Source organism: Pteronotus mesoamericanus, unplaced genomic scaffold (assembly GCF_021234165.1).
Source record: "Pteronotus mesoamericanus isolate MK-2021 breed Mesoamerican mustached bat unplaced genomic scaffold, CSHL_Meso_final contig_24, whole genome shotgun sequence".
NCBI lineage: Eukaryota > Metazoa > Chordata > Mammalia > Chiroptera > Mormoopidae > Pteronotus > Pteronotus mesoamericanus.
The window spans coordinates 246,540-269,895 of NW_026555100.1; the positions used below are offsets into that span (position 1 = coordinate 246,540).

General features: G+C 52.9%; 1 protein-coding gene across 1 annotated transcript in view; it reads left to right on the forward strand.

Annotated features, from left to right (window-relative positions):
* Positions 1-23,356, forward strand: part of ZCCHC24 (zinc finger CCHC-type containing 24) — a 58,790-nt gene that overhangs the window by 23,113 nt on the left and 12,321 nt on the right. The window lies entirely within an intron of this gene.

The window sequence follows — 23,356 nt, forward strand, 5'->3', positions numbered from 1 at the left end:
GGTAATAAAAACCTTCCCTACAGGAGTTGTGAGGATAAGTGAGTTATTTTATACAAAATGCTTAACAGAGATCCTGACACCTCATATGCACCCTGGCACTGTCATATGCCTTGTGACTGTGTTAGTGACCGTCATTATTATTATGCCTCAGCTCAGCTGCTTGGAGACGCTCCAGAGGTGCTTCAGGGCTGTGGGGGTCATCAGAAGGGGCTCTGGTCCTTCATCCCACTCTCATCCCACAGAGGGGGCTACCATGGGGCTGGGCTGCAGGGAGGCCATGTGACAAGGCTGTGCTTTCTCAGGAGCCTTGGGATGGGGGCAGGGGCAGGCTCTGATGACTTTGGGTTACTCAGGTTGGCTGGAAGGGCAAATAGGCAGAGACTGGGTCCTGCCTGCTCTGCTTGGTGCAGCGTGGGTGCTCCAGGAGGAGGGGTGGTAGGGCATGGCTGGAAGGTGCCCAGTACCACCTGTGGGCTGTCAGCTCCCCTCTGGCCAGGCAGAGGAATGGACCTGCCAAGTGTTCACCCTGGCACAGACAAGTGAGGGCAGCTGCAGAGGGGATGGAGGGGCGGGGCACAGGGCATGGGGGCTCACAGGGTAGTCACTTGTACATCCTTCCTGCTGCCTCAGACTAGCAGGAAAGAGTCCCGAGGGCCAGTTTCACATCCTCATTGCTAGTTCTCCTTTTAAATGGACCGCAGCTGGTGCCTCGGGGCTCCTGTGTCCCCATACTTATTGGAGACCCCAGGAATCTTGCCGTATCAGTTGGCCTCACCTTCTTAATCCTCTGCCCCTGGACCCCGAGGGCAGTGGTGTTAGCAGAGCCTGGGAGCTAGAACCTGTCCTTGGTCCTTGAACCACCTGCAAGGCCTAGCAGATGGAGACCTGGAGGGGAGGACTTGCATCCTTGGGCTGAATAGCTGCCTGGTGTCACCGTCTCCTGGCAGCCTCCTCTGATTTCACCTGTCCTCAAGCTCAAAAGGATTGCCCTCTGAACACCAGAAGGACCCCATTCACTCACTCACTTATTAACAACCCCTGCCCATGGCCTTCTATAGGCCACACTCCTGACCTGAATCTCTCATGTGGCTTGTTTTTCTCTTGGAGTAGATTGGGGAGGTTCTGCAGGGACTGTGGAAGGTTCTGATGGAGTCATTTTCTGCTCCCCTCAACCTCGGTGAGGACATGAGGGTGCAGGGCAACTAAGTCTTCTTGAGGTGTCCTCAGGCTTCATATTTGCCCCGTCGCACCTATGTCCTGAGTACATTGCACAATTTCACCTAGGCATCTGTGAAATGGGCTCACTGCCTTGAAGGGTGTTTGTGTGAAATGCGTGGGCAAAGCAGCTGATTCAGTGCTTGTGGGCCAACAGCATTCAGTAAGTGGCAGCTCTCTTGTTAATATATCAGCACTTGTCAGGTTGCTGGGTCCTTGAGCCTTATCTGCCCTCTTTGTAAAGTGAGAATCTTGAGCTTGGCTTTGTGGGGTTGGTGTGAGGTAGATGAGAATCAGCCTGAGACACATGTCACCAAAGTCTCCCCTTTCCTTTTCCTTGCCCCATCCCAGCCAGGTAGCTTTCCCATGCACACAGATGCACACACCTGCATGCACACATGTGCACATACCTGCATGCACACATGCACACCTAGGGCCTTCCAGCCTCCGTGCCTTTGCTCATGCCATCCCCCCGGCCTGCAGTGCCTTTTCCTAATCTTTTCCCTCCTTACCCACCTTCAGAGCCCAGCTTGCACCCCACCCCACCCCCACCTTCAAGGTACCTTCCCCAGCCATCCCAGGCCCATGGACTCTCCTCTCTGAATCCCACTTTCATGACCAGCTCCTTGACCTAGGACCTGGTTCTAAGGTCTTTACTGGCTTCTCACCTCTCTTGCCTTCCCATCGAAAACCTGAAGGAAAGGAGTTCCCCACTTATTGCGTGATCTCTGCTCTGCACTGCCCTGGTGCTGGAGTGTGGCCCCAGCCTGGGCGCCACGAGCTGGTCCCAGCTGTTTGCCATTCTAGCTCTGCCGAGCGTTCTCGTACCCTACAACTTTGCTTGTGCTGTGCCCTCAGCCAGTAATTCAGACTCATTTTCTGCATCTCCTCCAAGCCCAGCCCAAATGCACCCTCTCCTGTGGAGTGTCCCCTATGCTCCTAAACTGTCTTGCTGAGCCCTGCCTCGCCCAGGACTGATCCTGGCACAACCTTTTCTCCTACTTCCTGTGGTCCCATCTCAGGTAGAGTCTGTGTCCACCTGACTGGCAGAGGGGGCGTGGGCTTTGGAGTTAGAAGACCCGAGATGTTGTCCAGGGTCTGCTCCTCAGTAGCTGATTAAGCTTGGCCAAGTAGACCTTGCCCTTGAGCCCCATGTCCCCTAGTGTGTGAGGTAGGGTCACCCATGAAGCCTATCTGTCAGGGCCTCTGTGATATCCAGAGGCGATCGGGCAAGCAAACATGCTTTGAAAACTATAGTTGTACTGTGTGCCTCACTGTCCAGTGAACAGCCAAGCTTAGGCCTGCATACGGCAGGTGCTCACAAAATGGTTGCTGAAATGACTAGAGGGGAGCAAGTGAAGGTTTATGGGCTTCTTGGGTGGGTGTGAGCCAGGGGCTGCCATGGTTCCTGCCCTTGTCTGCTGGGGGTCTCAGAAGCATACTTGTGATGGTGGTGGTTTAGAGAAACTACTCACAGTGCTGGGATGTCCCCCTTCCCGGGATGGGGCTGGAGCCTGCACTAAGCCCCTCTTGCGTCTTGTGGCGCTGTCTGGGGCAGGAGGTGGCCCGGCCTCTGGGTTTGAAAACTTAGCACCACCAACCTGCCCTGCCTTTAAGAGCTGGGGTTCCTTCTCCTATTCTAAGATTTAGGCTGCAGAGAAATCAGGCCACAGACACAGGGAAGGGGTTCCCTTGGTGCGGGGAGACCAGAGAATTGAAACCTCCCTCATGCATGGCCTGTGAAGCAGCTCCATCTCATGCCCACTTTCTATTCATCTCTCCCTCCCTTTCTTCTTTTTTTTATTGTGCAACAAAGTAGCACAGAGAGGTTAAGTATCTTGCCCATGATCCCACAGCTGGTAATATAAGGCCAAGTCTGACCCCACCCAGGGCCCAGGATTTCCCACCGCCCCTCTCTGCCCACAAGGGCAGGTCCATCCACCAGGACACGCTGCAACTGCTGTGCTCGGGCCCAGGCAGAAATCAGGCCTGGGAAGAAAGTGTGCCCCGACTTTCCTCCTGGCCTTGCATCCTGGTGCGTCCTTGGCTTTGGCTAGGGAGGGAGGGAAGCTTTGTGCAAGAACAGAGTGTCTCTCATTTCACGGGTTCGGGAAATGGTGAGGAGGGGGCTGTCCCCAAGGCAGTGAGCATGATGACAAGGGGTAAAAGCTGAGAGGAGGCCAAGCTCCTCCACTTCTTGCTTGGGAACATGAGGCTCAAACAGAGGTGCACATCCCCTCTTCCCACAGGCCTTCTGAGCTCTCCCCATCCATCAGTCTCTCTGTGTTCCCAAAAGAAACTCACACAACCAGCTTAGCATTTGGTATTTTTCTTTGACTATGATCTTGGGGCAGGGTCGGGGTAGGGCCAGGAAGTCCGCAAAATCACTAGCACGGTGCCTGGCGCATACTGAGTGCTCAGCAGATGTGAGCAATTGCTGCTGCTTCGATACTGTAGTCCCACTGTCTGCCATGGCACCTGCTGCAGAGCTGGGGCCATCATATGGGGAAGGTATTAACAACGCAGTAGCTAACCCTCTCAGGGAGCATTGGCCATATTCCAGGCACTGCTCTGAGCATTTTATACTTACTGACTCATCCAATCTTCACAACAGCCCCCTTTGCACTATTATCCCCGCTGCACAGAGGAGGAAACTGAGGCACAGAGAGGGTAAGTGACTTGCCCTGAGTCACACAGCTCAAATATAATTCCTGTCAGTCTTGCTTCAGAGGCCATGCTATCATAAATATTGAACATGTCAGACAGGAAGAAAAAAATGTGGGGAAGGAAAGGAAGACAGGGGCTGACATTGGCTGAGTGCCCTGTGTGCCAGGGACCATGCTGAGTCCTTGAACATCATTGATGTTCTCAGAGACATCAAGGAATTCCCCCCGAGTCACATAGGAGCCAAGAGCACAGCTGGGATTTAAGCCCAATGAGCCTGGCTGATTCTACCTACTCAGCCCACTGGGAGCCAGGGCAGTAGCCAGCACAGTTCAGCAAGGGTTCCCTGGAGAGCCCCGGGAGGCCTCAGGGCAGCAGAGCTGGCCGCTACCTCCAGGCCTGCGTAGTTCATTGGGAGGCAGGACAGGGAGTTGCTGGCTGAGGTAAGTCATTGCCAAGGTGTATGGCTCTAACCAGCCACAGGGGAGTAGTTCAGAGAAGGGAGCATAAGCCAGGAGGGTAACCTTGAACAAGCCCCTTGCCCTTGCTACACCTCTGTTTTCCTTTCTGTTCCGTGGACCCTGCAATGTGCATTTCATCTGACCCTCAGGGTTGCTGTGTGGATCTCATGATCTAATAGAGCTGGAAATGACTTGCAGGCCAAGCTGAACAAAAGTAAGTGTTCTTAGGGATAAGTAGATTGTTATTTATGAACATCTAAAGGCTTGCCTCAAAAGTGTGGTCCGTGGGCCAGCAGCTGCATTACCAGGAGCTTGTCAGAAATGCAGAGCCCCGGGCCCCACCCCAGACCTGCTGAATCAGAATCAGCACTTTCACAAGGTTGCAGGTGGACTCGTGGGCACATTAAAATTTGGGAAACACTGGTCTAAGGACTATCTGGGCTCCTACTTCTCCATTCCTGAGGCTACCTCTTGGGCCTTCTTTCAGCCCAAAGTTCTTGCCTGGGAATTCCCATCTCTCTGGAGGAAAACACTCCAGCCCAGCAGGACCACTGCCCTGGTTAGCTGCTTAGGAGCTGTGAGAACAGCAGATGAAAACTGGGATCAGGCATGGCTCTGACAGCCTCCATCACTGTGGTGGCCCCTGATGAGGTCCAGCCCCACTTGTTTGGAAGTGAAGCTCCTACTGGAGTCAGCAAGGCCAACCAGACCTGTAACGGGCAAGAGAGAGGGGCACCCTCCCTCAGCCAGGGTGCAGAAGCTGGGGATTTCCTCTGAGCAAGTGAAGGGCATCTGTGCCCGGATAGTTTCCATCTTTATGCAGGAAGGCCAAGGGCTGAAACTACAGCTGGAATGTTTCCAATTAGACTTAAGGAGGAACTTCCTAAGTGATCGGGAATAAGCCAGCAAAGGATGCTGAGGGCCCCCACTAACTTAAATGTGTGGCCCTGCTGTGTGAAGTCAAGAGACAGAGCCGGAAGGGATTCTCAGAGGCTCTCTGCCCAGCCTCCGCCTGAAGACCATCTAGACCTAGAGAGATTGAGTGATTTGTCTAAGGCTGCACAGAAAGCTAGCGACAGCTGGCTTATGACTCCCCAGACCTTGGCTCTGCCTTCATTACAGGCCTCACTAGAGGCGGGGGATTGACTCTGATGACATTCATAATGCCTCTTCAGCCCCCCTTTGAAACAACCTGAAGGGCTTTGAGCATGCGGGTGGGGAAAGGCGGGGCTGGCTTTGTGAGCCTAGGAGTCTCCAGGTGTCTCACTCTTTTCCTGGCCCACATGGTGCCGAAGGACCACGGGGAACACCCCTGGAGCAGGGGGTTTCAGAGGCAGATGCAGTGAGTTGGAGAATGGGCCCCTGGAGCCAAAGGAGTCCAAGCAGAGAAAACAAGGAGAGAAAGGTCTGAGGGCCTGACTTTGGCCCAGAAGCTGGGGACCACCGCTGCGTGTCCTTGGGCCAGACCATGCATTCTCTGTTTCTTCATCTGTATCATGGAAGAGAGGTTCATCAGATCAGTGATCCCCACCTGGGGCTTCACATTAGACTCACCCGGGGAATTATTTTTCCCTTAGCTTGGTGCTAGAAATTCTGATTCAGTAGATCCAAGGTAGGCCTAGCCATGAGCAATTTTTTTTTTTTAAGCTCTCTAGGTGATTCTCATACATCTTTGTCCATGTCTGAAGGGTGCGGAGCTCAGGCAGGTGTGGAGAGAGCCCCTGCCGGTGCGCAAACCATCGTCCTTCCGAGGGCCTGGGGATGCAAGATTACAGGTTCCATGAAACTCGAAAGTCAATGTTCCAGGGCATCCTGCTCCTGACACTAATCGATATTCAATCCAAGATTTCTTAGATCGTGTGATTACAATGTTTTATTTTTATGAGAAACTAGATTTCTCACACTGGACAGCTCTGACAGTTGGTTGTTCTGAGTTTTTTGAGTCTGAGGTTCTATAATCATTCCATATCTAAATTCTGTGATTCTGAATTCTCCCACATATTTCTATTTCAACATGATTTATTCTTTGAAGTGAAGATTCTCCACATCTATGATTCTAACATATTATTGTTATGGATTTTAGAGATTCTCTGAATCTAAGCTATTATGGTGCTAACATTTTAAAAAATTCTAAATACAGCAACTCTATGAACTGTCATTCCATCCGGGCAGTTGGCCGCCAAGGCCTGGAGCCCTGCCTTTGTCTCCCCGAGACAAGGTGGCAATTGTGTAAGCTTGGACGTGTGCCCCCTCCCCTGCTTGGCCTGGACAGCCTCTCCTGGGCGGCAGAGAGTGGATGGGGAGAGCAGAGACCCCACAGCGCTCTATCTGCTCCGGCTCCTGCTCCATCACTGCCGCTAGAGGAGTGGAAGGCAGAACGAGCGTGAGGGGTGCAGCAGGAAGGCCAGCAGCTCAGACATGGAGCAGCATCTCTTACGCACTCAGTTCATTCGCCCCGTCTCACAGCAGAGCTGCCAGTTCCCAGAGTGTCAGTTCTGGCTCAGACATTAGAGTCTATTGCATCCAAAGCATCTCCCCTAAACACACACACCCCAATTCCAGAGGGGAAAACAGGCCCAGAAGGAGAGAGCAATGTGCCTGATAGAGCTGGTGCCCAAACCCAGGACTCCTAAGTGTCCAGCTACGCCATGGTGTCTTCCAGATAGTCCTTCTCAGGCTTCACTTTTTGCACAGAACCATCCACCTTTTGTAGGACCTAGTTGATTTTTAGGTCTCCCTGGGGTGACAGGGATCAGCCCTGTGGCTCAGGATTACAGAAGCTTGTAACCTGGTGGATTTCACCAAGCCAAGGAGCAGCTCTCCCTGCCCCATGTGACCTCCACGGGCCGTTTCCTGCTTGCAACACCATAGTCTCACGTTTCACTCCCCCAGGACTGGTGCCCGCAGGCGCCAGGGCACATCAGGCTCAGAGACCTGGAGGCAGAGGGTGAGCTGGGAACAGTCTCAGGTGTGGGGCGAAGCCCCACCACTTACTGGGAGACCTTGACAAAGTCCCTTCTCCTTGCTGGGCCTTTTTCTTGTAGGGGCTGGTGGAGAGTAACTCCCAGCTACTGTGAGAGTTAACTGAGACCCTATATGGGAAAATCTGACAAGCTGGGAGGGGACTGAGGCCGGCCTCCTCGCCTGCCAGCTTCTCACACCAGCACAGAGCCCAGCTCTGACCAGCACCTCGTGTTTATTGAAGGAGACTCGGTGGGCTTGTTCATATTTGTTGAGAGGGTGAGATTTTGGATTCTAGAGACTTTCTTGGGTTTTCAGAAGGTTGACAAGATAGGGAAGAAAGAGTATAAAAAGAAAGGCCTCGGAAATCTGAGATCTTAGGCCAGTGTCCATATACTGACGATGAGGGTTGAGGTCTGCCGTTTACTGAGTGACAACCATGTGCCAGGCGCTTTGCATTTATAAGCTTATTAAATCTTCTCAATTCCCCACCCAAGAGATAATATTATCCCAACATAAGAGGTGGGAAACCGATGTTCAGAGAGGTTCAGGGACTACCCCTAAGCTCTTGCTGCTGGTAATGGCAGAGTCAGGAGTCGACCCCAGGTCCCAGAGCTGCACACCACAGCTCTCTTTCACTTTGCTCTCAGCTGGCTGAGAGGATGCAAGGTCATGAGACAGACAGCAGTCACTGCCACATCCAGCCAGGGGATAGAAAGACATTTTCCAGAAGAGATAAGTGTGATTGCATTTTTCTTCCCTTCAACGTGATTCTCCTAATTTTTCATTCAATTGTTTTTAATCATTTTGAAAATTCCAGAGCTGCCAACCCTGGACCTACCCCTAATCTACTGAAGCTTGTGGAGGTGGGTGTATTGCGGGCAGGCTCTGCACAGCTGTGCCCACAGCACCTGTACATGGAGCTCCAAGTGTGCGTGCTGGCGTGCACACCCCTCACCGATGTGTGGGTGCACACACGCAGAGCCCCAGCCGCTGCACAATACTGCCCAGCCCCAGGGAGCCACGAAGCTCAGCCAACACACCCCTGTTAGGGTCACGGAACAGGTTTAAGGAGGAGTCTCTGCTGCCTTCGTAACCACTTCTTTCCCTGTTGGTTGACTTAAAATAGAGCTGGCAGGTCATCTTAAAGTGTGTACCCATGAAAAATAGCTGTGCGTGTCATTCCTTGTGGGCCCCGCCAGACCAGTGTGTGTCTGCAGCCATGTGCCCACCCAGGCCCAGTTAAGAGTGCAGGCTCAATACCCCTTTGTGAGCAGAGAAGAGACTTTGCTCTGGGGCCTCCACAAGCCCAGGTCGCCCAAGTAGTTCCTTCTGCTCCTGCTGTTCTGGCCTTCTGGGCTGCTGGGAGCGAGGCAAGGATGGGAGAGATGGTCAGGGACCAGTAAGGAGCACGTGTGGATGGGTTCCAGGGCCCGGGAATGGTGGGCTTCCAGGCGGCTTGCCTTGGGTCCCTATACCAAGTGCTGCCCTGGCGTCACCCCTGGGGAGGTAGAGGTGCCCTCCTGATGACACGTGTCAGGTTGAATAGCCCTCTCCTGTGGCAAGGCATCCCTCTGGGGTTGAGAGACCCTCTCAGGGAGCATGGCAGGATCCCCGGGCTGAGGAGGTGGCTCCAGAAAGCACAGGGAGAGTTGTCTGGAAGTGGGCCACCCTTCCTTCCTTCCTCTCTGCATCTGCTTCAGACTGTCCCCAAGCATTGGACTTGGCTCCAGGAGGTCTGAGCTCTGTCCTGCCCTGCACAGGCTGTGTGATGCTGGAGGTCACCTCCTGGAGCCCCTGGTAATCAATTGCCTGCCGTGTGAACGTCGGGCTGAGGACGGGGTTGGGGCATGTAGATCCATGTTTGAATGTGTTACTTTCTTTATCTGCTCAATTTTTTAAAAGACTTTATTTATTTTATTTTTAGAGGGGGGAAGGAAGGGAGAAAGAAAAGGAGAGAAACATCAATGTGTGGTTGTCTCTTGAGGGTCTGCTACTGGGGACCTGGCCCACAACCCAGGCGTGTGTCCTGACTGGGAATCGAACTGGCAACCCTTTGGTTTGCAGGCCAGCACTCATTGCACTGAGCCACACCGGCCAGGGCTTTATCTGCTCATTTAGCATGTATTTATTGAGCACGTACTAAGTGCCAGGTACTGTTCTGGGCACTGGAGACATACCATAGTGAACATGAAAGAGGAGAATTCGGCTCACTTTCTGTTGGCTGACAGACAGCAAAGAAATAAAAATAGATATGCTGTGGTATTAGGTCACGTTCAGACAGAGTCGCCAGGCAAGCCTCTCTGAGGAAATGCAACTTGAACAGAGACACATGAAGTGGGAACAGGTGATGTGGAGATCTGGGGGAAAGACATTCCTGGCCGAGGGAACAGCAAGAGCAAGGGCCCTAAGGTGAGGCAGGGATGCGCTTCGCCTGCCCCAGGAAGAGCAAGAGGGCCAGAGTGACTCTCCTGACGGCTCCGGCTCAGAGGGAAAGCTGGTTGGGAGAGAGGGCTTGAGGCTCAGGGCTGAGCACGTCTTCAGCACTGCTGTCCCTTCTGCCTCATCGCCCAGCTGGGCAGCCCTCCTCTGGGGGACATAGATGGGTGCTTGTCTTGAGAGCCCCCCTCCCCTCCCCTGCCTCTCGGAACACTTGAACACTAGCAGTGGGGACAGGAAGTGTCGGCCCTTGCTTCCCAGCTGCCTGGGTGGGACGCCACCAAGCTGGACTGGCCTGCCCGAGGAGGGACAGAGGGCCTATTGAGCCTGCTCTCTGGACCAGCAGGGACAATAGCCACACTGAAGACCAGGAACATGGGCTGGCATGCTTGTCCAGGAAGTCACCAGGCTGCTGCCTGCACCCCTCCCCATGCCACCCCAACTCCATCTGACCTTCTCCCCTAGCTACTTATTTCATGCTGATAGTAATGTCCAAAATGGCCACTTTGTCATTCACCTCCTCCCCAGAGGCCCCCTGTTCTGTGCCAGACCCATTCTGGGTCTGGGGCTCACAGGGGAGTCCCGCATGGTCTCTGTTCCTGGAAAGTGGCCCAGGGAGGAGGCAAAACACACACAAACTGAGTGGGGCATCCTGAGTGCTTTCTGCAGAGACACACAAAGTGCAGGGAACCCACAGGGACTGGGGAATGTCAGTGGGAGGACTGGGAGGGAAGGCTTCCTGGAGGCAGTGTCAGGATTCTAAAGTGCTTCTGCAGTTAGGATCATGTTTTGAAGGCACAACAGCCATGTGACACAGGCATGGCAAGATTTAGCATCTGTGACAGGCCCAGAGGTGTTGGAAGCAATGGCCCCTCTCTCATGGCAAGCCAGGGCCCACTCCAGGACTTGAACTCTGCTTCTCCAGCCTATGTGCTGTCTTGTCTACTTCGGGGGCATTTGCACCAGATGGATCTTTAGGAATCAGCTAGGCAGGAATGTTAACATAGGTCATGGGTGCCTGTCACCCCTGCCCATGGCCATGAGGAGGCGGACATCATGAAAATCACACCATTTTGACCTATTGAGCTAGGATACAGCTACAGAAATCTTCTCAACACAGTGCTCTGATAGCAAGTAATTGGTGTGGACACACAAGATGAAGTATTTGCCTTTCCTGGTTCTATTCCCCATGTCTCTCATTGACACATGGGGAAACTGTGGTCCAGGCAGGGAAAGGACTTGTCCCAGGCCACGGTGTATTGCGGCTGGGAGTAGGGAGTGGCGGGGGGAAGTTCAGAAACACCCACCTTAAAGCAGTTTAAGTTGTGAAACTTCAGAGGTTGGGACAGAACCTTCAGTGTGGCTGCCCTCTATGAAGATAGGGTCCCCATTAATGTCTACTGCCCCACCCCGTTCCTTCATAGCCCTCATCACAACTTTATTTGAATAAAATACTTGTTTTTTCTTTCCCACCTGACTGTAAGTTCTTGGGGGCTGGGGTTCCATCCCTCTTGTTAATTACCGTGCTCCAGTGCCTTGTGGATGGTAGGCATTCAGTAATGTGTGTTGAGGGCCTGAATTGGGGACCTGGTGGCAGGCAGGGTAAGTGCACATGGTGACTATCCCTTAGTCCCTTTCTTGCTCCTTGGCTGGTTGTTTGTGCCGCCCCACCTCCTCCACTGGCCTTCAAAGGACAGTGGGACCCCTGGGGGCAACATGGGCCCAGGCAGCAAGCTGGTCAGATACATGCCAGTACATGGTCAGCAGCCAGCTCAGGCAGGGTGGCACCTGAGCTTCCTTTGGGGAAAGCAAGGCCCCGGGAGGCACAATAATCAGCCTAGAGTCTCGCAGGGTGAGCAGGAAGCTAAGCCGGCTGGGATCTTCTGACTTCTGGCCAGGCTTCTGGGCACCCAACCTGGCCACCAGCCCCCACTGTAGCTCAGGGGCTGACTTTTCCTGACAGTTGGCCCCTTGGGGCCTGTACACCTGCCCAGTGCCAAGGCAAACAGTGGTGGTGGAGAGAGGGGTATGAGATGCCTCAGGCCGCGGGTTCCTTTGCTCTCCCGAACAGACAAGGCGAGAGCCCCGAGCCCCAAGCAACCAGGCTCCCTGCTCCCTTCATTGTTCCCCATGATAGTTTCCAGATGCCGAGGAGTCACAGGTTTGGGGCTGGTCCAGGAGAGCCAGCCCAGCCCTCCCCCAGCACCCTGCCACCACCTCCGCCAGCCCTGCTTTTAAAGAAACGACCCTTCCTTCCACCACAGGCTGTTGCCCGACCCAAGCCTAGCAGCCTACCTGTCCTGCATCCAGCCCACTCCTGCAGTGAGGAGCCCTGGGCTCCATTTCCGTCTTTGACCCTAACTCTACAGCTTGGACTAGGCCCCTTGCCTTCTCTGTGCCTTTGTTTCCTGGGCTATAGAATGAGCGTTTGGGGAGTGGGCAGTGTAGAGAAGATAGTCTCTGACTGACACTCCTACTTGAACAGTATCATCTAGAGCAGTGGTTCCCGAAGTGGGGCCAGCAGAATCACCCAGGAACTTGTTAGAATGCAGCTTCTCAGGTCTACTCTAGACCTAGGGATTCAGACACTTGAGGTCAGGCCCCTGCAGCCTGTGTTATAAGGAGCCCCCAGATGGTTCGATGCCTGCTCCAGGGCGAGGAACAGCCTGGGCTGTAGAACTAAGAGCCTTGGCATCTGGAGTCAGAAAAATGGAATGCAGACTTTGCATCTGTGTGGCTTTGGAAATGAGCCTTAGTTTTCTGGTAAGGAAAATGGATTGGTATTGCTACCACTGTGTGTGGTAGGGTAACTGTGCTGAGTAAATGGACAGTTAGCACGAGCCCAGTCAGCCTGGCTCCCATGCCAGAGCTTTTCTGGGACAGACGCTCTGTGAGGGCAGGTCCCATGTCTGTCTGGCTCTGGCCACCATGTCAGCACTTTGAAGGGCCTGGCTCAGAACCCTGGCGGAAGCACTGTGTGCAAGGTTGCAGGGCACACACACACTACTTTCCCTCCGCAGGTGTGTAGGGTCCAGGTGCTGCCTGAGGGGCCTGTGACACAGAGAGTGACAAGATGAGCCCAGTGGGAAGCAGAGACCCAAGGGGTCCCTGAAGGCAGGAGCAGTCAAGGAAAACTTCCAGGGGAAAGCGTGGCTTTCACTTTGAGGGTCTAGCATCTGCCAGATAGTGGGGTTGGCATGGGCAGAGGTTGGTGTGAGAATGACCACCACCAGCCAGCCCCCTCTTCTGCCGTAGTCACACACTCCTTGTCCCCCCTTCTCAGGGCACCAGCAGAGTTATGGTCATGTGGGGCTGCCCACAGACAAGGGCAAGGGCACCTGAGAAGATTGGAGCTGCAGGCCACATGGAAGGCACGCGATCCTGGGAGAGTCAGCCAGGCCTGGATTTGGATCCCAGCTCTTCTACTTTCTGCCTGTGTGACCTCAGGCAAATCCACACCTCTCTGTGCCTCGGATTCCTCATCTGTAGGAGTTACATTGAGAATGGATGTAATGCCGCACATAGCAGCAGCTGTGAGGGTTTTACAGCTGGGAAACACGGGGCCCAGGGAAGGGAATGGAGCATCTGGGCACCCAACAAGGCTCCATCACCCTGCCTGCTGCAGAGCCACGCTGGGCACCCTTGGCCTTCGGAACAGTATGGAAAGAACAGTTCTGCAGGCTTTTTCAGTCCCTGGGTGAAGAAGCAAGGTCAGCTGCAGCCTGGGCTGTGGGGGTGGGAAGTGTCAGGTTTGCTTACTCCCTGCGACCCCCTGAAAAGTCACATCAGAACAGCTCTTACACTGCAGAACAACCTCCCACTCCACCCCCCGCCCCACCCCGCCACCCCCCGGCAAGAGGAAGAATATGGGGAGGTTCGGCTGCCTCTAAATCCCTGCTGTGACCATGAGAGGCATGCATGCGCGCGCACACGCACAAATACACCTGCATGCTCACGCACACACCCTCCTCCCTGTGACTCATTCTCTGATTTCCAGCACTGGTAACACTGTGGCAAAAGCTGGCAGATGCCTGGGCTGGTCCTGGAAACCTCTTAACCCCTGCCCCATTACAGTTGCCACAGATGACCTTGAAACCAATCCACAGCCTTCTGGACCTCACTCAGCAATGAAGGTATCAGAAAGCAGCCAGAAAGCCCAGGGTTCAAACCCTGACACTTACCTGCTTTGTGACCTTGGACAGGTGACTTAACCTCTCTGGGCCTCTGTTTTCTCATCTGGAAATGAAATCACAAGGAAGCTCCCTACAAATCAGGTGTGTGGCACACAGTGTCATGTCTGTGTCTCCAACACTCACCTGCTAAAAGTTCTCCGAAATAGACAGCTTGCTTCTCCTGCTCCCTTACTGGCCAGATGAGGAACTCGAGGCCCAAGAGAGGAGAGATTGATGTGAGAACAGAGCCCCAAGCTGGAATCAGGCCTGCAGCCTCCCCGCCCCAGCCCCTAGCTCCTGCCAGAGTGGCCCCAAACTGCTGACTTCAGTGTTTTACCGGCCAGGGCAGATCAGATTTCTTTTCTGGCACTCAGCCATTCTCCACACCCTTCCCCCATTGCTATTTTGAGCTGAGTTCCCCTGTCCCCTCTCCCTGGGGCTGTGGCCCTCACACCCAAGGCCTCACCCCAGGTTGAGGCCTTTCTTTCTCCTAACCCACTACCTCCTTGCCACCAGCCCTGCCCTCAGGATTTGGGCAGAGCCTCTCTCCAGCCAGGTAGGGTCGAGCTGGTCATGGCTGCATCTAGCCAGGTTGTGTCTGACCAGGTCTCTCCCGGGATGGCTTCAGGTGCCGAGCCAGGGACCAGCCTACCTGTGCAAATGGCACTCTGAAAATACTGGCCTGAGGTGGCCCTCCAGAGTGGTCAGCACAGCCTAGGAGGGATGTCATTATCACCTCCTGCGTGTATGTCCTTGGCCCTGGCCTGCGCACCTCACCCATCATGGGCACTGTCACATCTATGTCTCCTACGGCTACTGATGTGCTCTGAGGCCCACTTAGGGTGCTTCAAGGGAAGCAGGGGATATGGAGGGCCTCGTATGGCCACAGCACGCTTAGGCACTAATGGGAAACAGGACAGCAGAAACAGCAGTTTGTGGGAGTCTTTAAATTTGGGATGAAATCCCTGGCATGCAGAGGCAGGGTCAGAGCAGGACATGACCCGCAGCCAAGTGAGCGGTGCACACCACAAAGTCCCCTAGGAGTTTGGGGAGCCAGGGCTTTCTCTGGGGAGGCAGCAGGAGCAGAAGGGTTCACAGCTAGTGCATGAGGCTGGGACTCAGAAGGTGAGATGAGCGCCTAAAGAGGAGCAGTTAATCCTGACTGAGATGTGGGAGGCCAGAGGGGTGCCCTTTGAGCTTGGCCTTGAAGGCTGCATAGACATTCACTGGCTGGAAAAATGTTTGGGGGCATAGGGAATAGCAACAGCAAAAGGGGGAGGGTGGTGGGATGCATCTCTTCTAGGAATTAATTTTGTTGTTGCTTGAGTATAAGTTTTGTAGGAGGGAATAGCAGCAACTGTTAGAAGATCAGCTGGGCCAGCCGGGGAAGCGGCGCCAAAGCCTGGAGTGTTTGTCTCAGTCCTGTAGATGGTAGGGGCCCTGAAGCCCTTAGTGGCCACCAAAGTACTGGGGGAGACTCTCCTTGGCTGCATGGGGTCGTGGCTGTAGCAGGACAGGGACCACAGTCAGAAGAATGGGCTAACTGAACTAATGGGCCCCCTAACAGGGACCTGGAATCCCACTCAGGACAACAAATGGTATTTAGACTCCGGGTAGCATCCAGCTGTCTGCCCACCTCAGGATGGTTGCAAGTCTTACATCCATCCCCTAGGGCAGCAACAGCAGTCACAGGAGGAGAGGAAAACCCAGGCCTTTTGCAATCACTATGATTCGGATGTTTTCCACCCCTTTGGACTGGCCCCTCTTTCCCTCCCCGCCCCTAAGCTCTGATCTGTGCGGTTTGCTAATGGAGGAAAGCCAGAAGCAGGAAACAGATAACTTAGGGAGTGGCTGCTCATGTGATTAAAAAGCCTTTGCTTTCCAAAAAGTTTTGCCTGAGAGAACTTCAAATTGTTTGGCCTCGGGGCAGGGTTTGGAGAGGGGTTCCTTTTGACCTCTGGGCCAGGGTTCCTCAGGGCCATGGACAGCATGCTGTAAGGCATGTGGGGGTACTGAGGTCCCTACATCCCTCTGGGTCCTGGAAGGGCTTCCGTGGCCTCTGTGGTTTCACCCTGTGCTTGTTTCCTCTTCCCTTCGGTTCATTGCCCACCTTCTCTCTCACCTCCGTCGCCCTTGTGGTGTCCAGTCTCCCTGCACTGTCCTCAGTCTTGCTCACACCCTTGGCGCTCACCTCCCCTCCCCCCCTGCCCCTTATTCCTGATGTCCTCTGCCTCTCTATCCTGCCTCTCTGTCTCCCCTTGTTTTCTCCTCTCTAACTGGCCCTTTTCCTCCTCTTCACACCCCCACTCTGTGCCCCCTCCCCAGGGTTTTCCTGAGACCTTTTCCTGGCACTGTGAAAGCTTCCATTGTTCCCTGCACTTTGACAAACCCCAGTGTTGTGGAATCAGGATGGCATTTCTGTGGTGGCTTTGGCCTGGGAACCGGGTGGGAGGGGTGCCGAGGAGGCTGGGCCTTCTGGACCCATGCTGGGCTGCGGCAGGAACCCAGAAGAGGGGAGGGGGTCTGGGGCAGGCGACGAGGATGCCTGTGCTCAGACAAGGGGGCCCTTGAGGCTCCAGAGGAAGCCCAGGGTGGCCTCTTGCAGCGTCCTTCCTCCCTCCCAGCAGCCTGCAGGCCTCCAGGCCCAGCCCACCTGTCCTCTGATCGCCTGCTTCCTCTGGGACCTCCTTGGAGTCTGCAGCTGCCTGGGCCAGGCTACAGAGGCAGAGGCAGCCCTGCCGCCTGCCTTCCAAGGCCACGTCTGTGGACACTTGAGTGTGGGAGACTGTGGAGTGTCCCTAACTCAGTGTCACAGATGACACAAGAAGAAAAAGCGTGGGTTTTGGCACTGGACAGACTTGAGCTCAGAAACTGGCCTTGCTGCTTACTAGTTCCGTGAATTAAGACAAGTGATTGCCTCTATCCCAAGCCTCAATTTCCTCATCTGCCGTTAGCGTTAAGAATGCTCATTTCATGGGGCTGTTGCATGAATTAGAGATCATTATATGTGTCACACATTGGTCCCATGCCTCTCACCCAGGAGGACTGGGTGAAGAGTGGCCTCTGCCTAAGGAAGTGGATCCTAGTGTTTCTGCAGATGTGAGTCTGATGGGCTTGAGTCTGGAAGTGCATGTCCAATGGTGTTCATGACTGGCATGGGCCACGGCGGGTAAAAGGGTCAGAGGCTGGCCCCTTCGGAAGGTCCTGGACTCTGAGAGCATTCCTTGTTTGTCTTGTTTATTTCCACACTTCTGGAACGTTCCACAAAGTCTTGTGTAGAGTGGGTGCTCAATAGATGTTAGTCAAACGAAGGAATAATTGAGGTGGTGATCAGGGATCAGAGGTCAGCAGTGAGTCATGTTCTAGGGGCAGGCTGTTCTCTAATTTTCTCATAACTATTTCATGAAGAGGCCATGTGTGAGGTGGGAAGTATCACTTTGGAGTCAGCAGATAGGGTTCAATTCTGGGCCCCACAGCTGTGGGGCCCTGCATGGGACACCTGGGTTCTTGGGGCTTCAGTTCATTCTCCTATCAAATGCAGGGGCCATGGAGTAAGAGGATGGCACGTAGTAAGTGCTCACTAAAGGTCAGTGTTCCATCTCCTCCAGAGCAGTTCCCTCACTTGGCAGATGAAGAAACTGAGGCCCTGAAACAGCCATGGGACAACCAGGGCCCAAATCTGGGCCTCTGGCTGTAGCCTGCTTCCTCCCCACTGGCCCATCCCCGAGGAGACACAGTAGGGAGGGCAGAGGGGCACCCGTGGTCTGAGAAAGGGTGCTCAAAAAGATCGATTATCCCTGCAAAGAGAGCAGGGCACTACCTCTCCCAGGGGGGGCCCTAGCGTCCAGAAAGTTCCCCAAAGCCCTCTTGGACTGTCCAGGAAAGGCTAAGAAGGCTGCACAAAGAGTCCTGGGCCTGTGGGCCAGATACCCCTGCCTCTTAACCTTCATGTCTTCATCTGTGGAGAGGCCATTGCAAACTCCTGAGACCCAAGGCTCTTCCTGTCTTACCTCATGGCCAGGACCACCTCAGTGGCCCAGCTGCAGGAGAGCAGGCAGACTGGGCAGGACAGCAAGCCAGTGAGGAGCCCATCTGTTCCTTATTTCCTCCCCCAGCTCCTCTGGCTCCAGCCAGTGCCTCTCAGCTGGATGCACTGTGGGGCCTGCCTAGAGCTTTCCCATTTCTCATCATCCTGGCTGGGCAGGTTCCTCATCTCTGTGTGACCCGGACACATTACAGGACAATTGAGAGAGTGCGCTTGAGTCAGATGTCCTGGGTTCAAATCCACTTGCTGGATGGGGTAGCTTTGCACAAGTCATGTGCCTCAGTGTTCTCCTCTGAAACCTGGGACTAACCCTGTTTGGCTCATGAAGTGACTCAAAGGGTCTGGGCCTGATTAGACACTTAATTTGTACGGCTGTTAGTTTGTCCCAGAACTTGGCCAGGCATGGCCTGCTCTTCTGGGCAGGCGGAGGTGGTGCGGCTGGGGCTAGGATGAGGCCTGCCACGGGCCCACAGGTGGAACCCAGTGTCCTAAGAGCAGATTCTGTACATCTCGGGGTAGAACCGGCCTGGAGTCATGATGTGTAGGGCATAGCTGCAGGTCGTCAACAACCCCACTGTGCTACCACCTCCTGAGCCCAGGGTTCCTGGGATGCTCAGTCTCAAGCTACCAAAGGTGACCGTCATCACCCTGCAAAAGGGACTCACTCTAAAAGGGGCCAAGAGGAGAGCATGCTTCACCCTAAAAGCTGTCTCACTCCTGGAGGGACTTTGGGAAGCAGGTGCAGGGACATTAATGGGCAGAGTGACCAGCTAGGCTCTTGTGTCCTGTGACAGATATGTATATGTCTCTGGCTATCCTCAAAATCGAGGGAATAAATGGGATCCAGAAGGTGGGAAGCCTACTCCATGGCTGGGGGCAGGACAGCTCTTTGGACACGAACATGTTCCAACAGAACCAGCAGTCCCAGGTCACCGGTGCCCTGCACCCAGCCCTCCTCAGTTTCCACACCGGCAAGGTCAAAGGGTGAGGGATAGTGGGTTGGGGGGAAGGGAAGAGTATGGACAGAGCTGCCATCTCTGTTGGGAAAATGCAGGGCGTCCCCTCGTGGACAGGCAGAGGCTTGCAGGCCAGAGAGTCATACCTACTCATTAAAGAGAGCTCACTCATTAGATTAGAGCAGGCTGACTCCTGGAGGCAACCTCTGAAGGTTTCTGGCTCATGTCCTGCCAGCCCTTTTCTCGCACAGTTTTTCTTTCTTACAGTTTTACTCTGGAAGCAGCCTATTTTTGATCACTTAACCTGCTTTCTTTATAAGCATTTTCCCAAACCCTTAAAAAATCCTCATAAATATTTTAATGGCTCTGTTGTCATTCATCCAATGGGTGTAACATCATTTAGGGAACCAGAGCATCAGTGTTGAATGTTTAGCTTGTTCCAATTTTTCACTGTCATAAACAGTGCTATGATGAATATCCTTGAACAGCCCTTTGGTCCACATCTCTGATCATTTTTAGGATGGTTGCTCAGAAATAGATTTGCTGAGGAGAAGGAATGGACCTTTTTTTTTTTTTAAGTTTGAAGGCTGACTGCCAAGTTGCACTATAGGAATACAGCAGGCAATATACTTGTTCAGCTCTAACCTCCAGCAGCATTTGAGGGTGCTCCCTCCCCATATCTGCCCAATTGGCTTTCACCAGCAACAAGAGTTAGAAGAACTAAAGAGTTAGAAGTGCCCTCAGAGTTACCTGGTCCAACTGCCTGACCAGGGCATTAAGTCCCCTTGGCAACCTCTCTGGCAGTTGGTCACCCAGCTTCTGCTTACACTGCACCCCCCATCCCCCGGGGCAGGGAGCTCACTACCTTATGGCCAGTAACCAGAAGTCTTCTGAGCTGGTGGAAAGAAAACTCTGACGAAGTGATTAGATAGTGTCAGCATTACCTGCATCTCTTCCCAAGATGCTTACTTGCCCCGATGGCTCCTCCTGCTTCCCTATCCAGCTCTGCTTCCACTGCTCCTTGGCACAGGACCTCCTTCCTACTCCTGCACCAGCCACCACCTCCCACTTCCCAGGCTGCCTGCCCTCCATGGCACTTCTAGCCCTGCTCTGGAGGTCAGGGGACCCGGTCACTCCTCCCCGCTCAGTCCTCGATTTGCTATGTACCCTTCAGCAAGTCTCTTGGCTCTCTGGTCCCCTGGAGGCCTGTCTGTGCTCCTAGAGGTGGTTTATGAGCCTCAGTGAGCTTTGCCCAGGCCCTGGGCAGATCTGATTCCCCAGAGGGGTACGTGGCAGGGGCCTGGGTCAGGCGAGCCTGGTTGGGCCTGGCACCCTTCCCAGCTGAGGCGGGTGGCGGCCCCTGCAGAGCCTTCGGCAGTAACTGTCTGTTTCATGCTAAAGTTTATGAGAAGAGGCTGTGCCTTTCTGGGAGGAGACAGAGGGACAGTGTAGGGGGTAGAGAAGCCTTTGTTCTGTTAAAAATTCCTGCTCCCATTAGCCCTGCCCTTATCCGTAAGCATAAACAATGTTGGGACTGAGCCCTTCCAGGAAGCGGCTCCTCGCCTCCATCACCCCTGCCCGCCAGGCCACAACTCTCCTCTGACCTGCAGGAGGGCAAAGCCACTGGGCTGGGCTGGACTGAGCTGAAGGCCTTGGGGGCTGGGGGATTTCTCCTCCTGAGCACAGGCCTCAGCTTCATGATGGGGACATACTTGGGGGGTGACAGAAAAGGTGAGCCAAGTGTAACTTTGTAGAAAAGCCTGCTTGGCCTAGCCCCTTGCTCCTCACACATTGGAAACTCTTTGGCAAGTCCTGTCCCTTCCCCGGGTCTCAGCATTACCATCTGGGAAATGGGCTGATGATATTCCCTGACCCACAGGGTTATGAGAAGAGGTGAATGGGGACCTGACAGGACACGGAGCCCTGAGCACAAAGCGAACACAGAGACAAGTGTGCTTCATAAATGTCTCTCCTCTTCCCTCTTCCCTCTGTCCTCAGCCGTCGGAGCCTGCAGTTTCCATGGACTTTTTCTATCTCTGTCCCTGCCTGGAATTCCAGTAGATGAACATACCTAATGCTATTCCTTCTCGCTTGCCATGTGCCCTGCAACCCAAGGACAGCAAGCCTACCTCTACCTGGGCCTCCCTCTCTTCTTCGGAACTTTCTTCTTACAATTTACACCCATTGGTCTCAGCCCTAAGCTCCCCATCACCTGGAACACATCTGCTCCCTCTCCCTGTGTGATGCCCAGGGGAGAATCATACTGAAATCGCTGATGGTGACTGAGCACTTGCAGTGTTCCACCACCGAGCGGAGGCTTTCATGTGCATGAATGCACCCCATTCTTCAACTGCCCTGAGAGGCAGGCCCTTCGTCATCATCCTGGGTTTCCACATGAGGAAACCGAGGCACAGAGAGGTCGAGTGACTTGTATACTGTTTCAAGTGATTTGCATGTATTATCTCATTTAATCCTGACAGCAGTCTTATATGGAGTTCCTATTGTTATCCTTGTGAAGTAACTTGCTCAAGATCACAGAGCTAGGATTTGGATCCAGAGCCTTTGTTCTTAACCTTACTTCATAAGTGGACAATTACCCAGGCAGGCATTACTATGGAAACAGATCATCTCATAGCCCTGTGCTTCTTAAACTTAATGGCATGTGAATCCCCTGGGTCTCTCGTTAAAATGCAGATTCTGAGTCAGTAGACTAAGGTGGGGCCTGCAATTTTGCATTTCTAACGTTAGCTCCTAAGGAATACTGCTGAGGCCAGTCTAGGAGCCAGAGTTGAATAGTCACAGTAGAACTTGTGTTTAAGCCTGTGTCAAACTCAAAGCCTGCACATGCCACATAGCAACTATCAGCTGATAGACACCATAAGAATTCTGGACCAATGCGGTCCTATTCCTATGTGAAATCTCTCATTTTTAAAATATTGGGGCAACTAAAACAACTTTATAAAACACTATGCAGCTTGTACATGAATGTCCACATTAACATTACTCAAAATAGCCAAAAATTAAAAAGAACCCAAATTTCTATCATCTGATGAGTGAATTTACATAAAACATGGCATGTCCCTACAATGGAGCATCTTTCAGCAACAAAAATGAATGAAATACTGATACATGCTACAGTATGGCTGAACCTTAAAAACACTACACTGCATAAAAGAATTCAGACACAAAGCGACAATTTGTATTATCACACTTACATGAAATATTTAGGACAGAGAAATTTTGAGAGTTAGAGAATAAACTAGTGGTCGCCTAGGCATGAGTGGGATGGAGAGGTGGGGGTAGGACTGGACGTGACTGTTAATGGGCACAAGGTTTCTTTTGGGGGGGTGACAAATATATTCTAAATTTAGATTGTAGTACTTGTTGTATAACTCCATGAATATACTAAAAAACATTGAATTATACACCTTAAATGTGTTAAATGTAGAATCGTATCTCAACAAAACTATTTAAAACACCATGTAGGAGAAAGCTAGTTTCTTTAACATATAAAGTGCAGTTACAAATCACCAAGAAAAATTCCAAACCCCAGCAGGGAAAAAATTTTACAAAGGATTTGAACTAACAGTTCATAAAGGAAATGCAAATGGTCCTTAAATGCATGGGGAGCATCTCTCTTGCACATAATAGAAGACATACAAGTCAAAGCTACTCTGAGAGGACTTTTGGCCTCTTGGATTGGCGATGATGACAACTCTCTCGGTGGGGATGTGGGGTGTTAAGTTGGTGCGCCTGGGGGAGGGCAGTGACAATTTTGTCATTACCTTTAGAAATTAAAGATGTGCGTACCAATTTTATTTCTAGGAATTTGTCCCACAAATGTTCTCCCTCTCTCTCTCTAACGCACACACAGACACGCACACTCTCAGAGTTATTCCCTGGAGCGTAGTCCATAATAGTGGCAGAGTGGAAACCACCCAGATGTTCTATAACAGTGACTGGCCAACCCTGGGACTTGCAACTGTTAAACAGAAAACAAGAGCTCAGTTTCTACTGATGTGGGAAGAGGATATTTTATCATATACGTCTTACAATAGTATGTCCAAGATACATTATTAAGTAAAAAAAAGAAAGAAAGATGCAGGACCAGTATAAAGATTCTATATGAGTGAGGGAAAAGAAGGCATGTGTGTACATGTATTGCATGTGTTTATAAGTAGAGTGTGTCTTCTGGGTGGTGCACGTAAAGGAAATTACGATTACCTCCAGGTAGGGGGGAGGGTGGCTGGGGGAAGGGGTGAGGGGAGACCTACTGATACTGCATAGGCTGTACAGCGGCTGTGTTGCCTCCTCAATAACCGTTTAAACCACACCACTGTGCGGGCCAACAAGCACCCGTGTGCAGGTCCATGCAACCCCCTGCCACCTCTTCATGACACCTGAGTTAAAGAGGTAATTCCCAGCCACCATCAAGTACCTGGC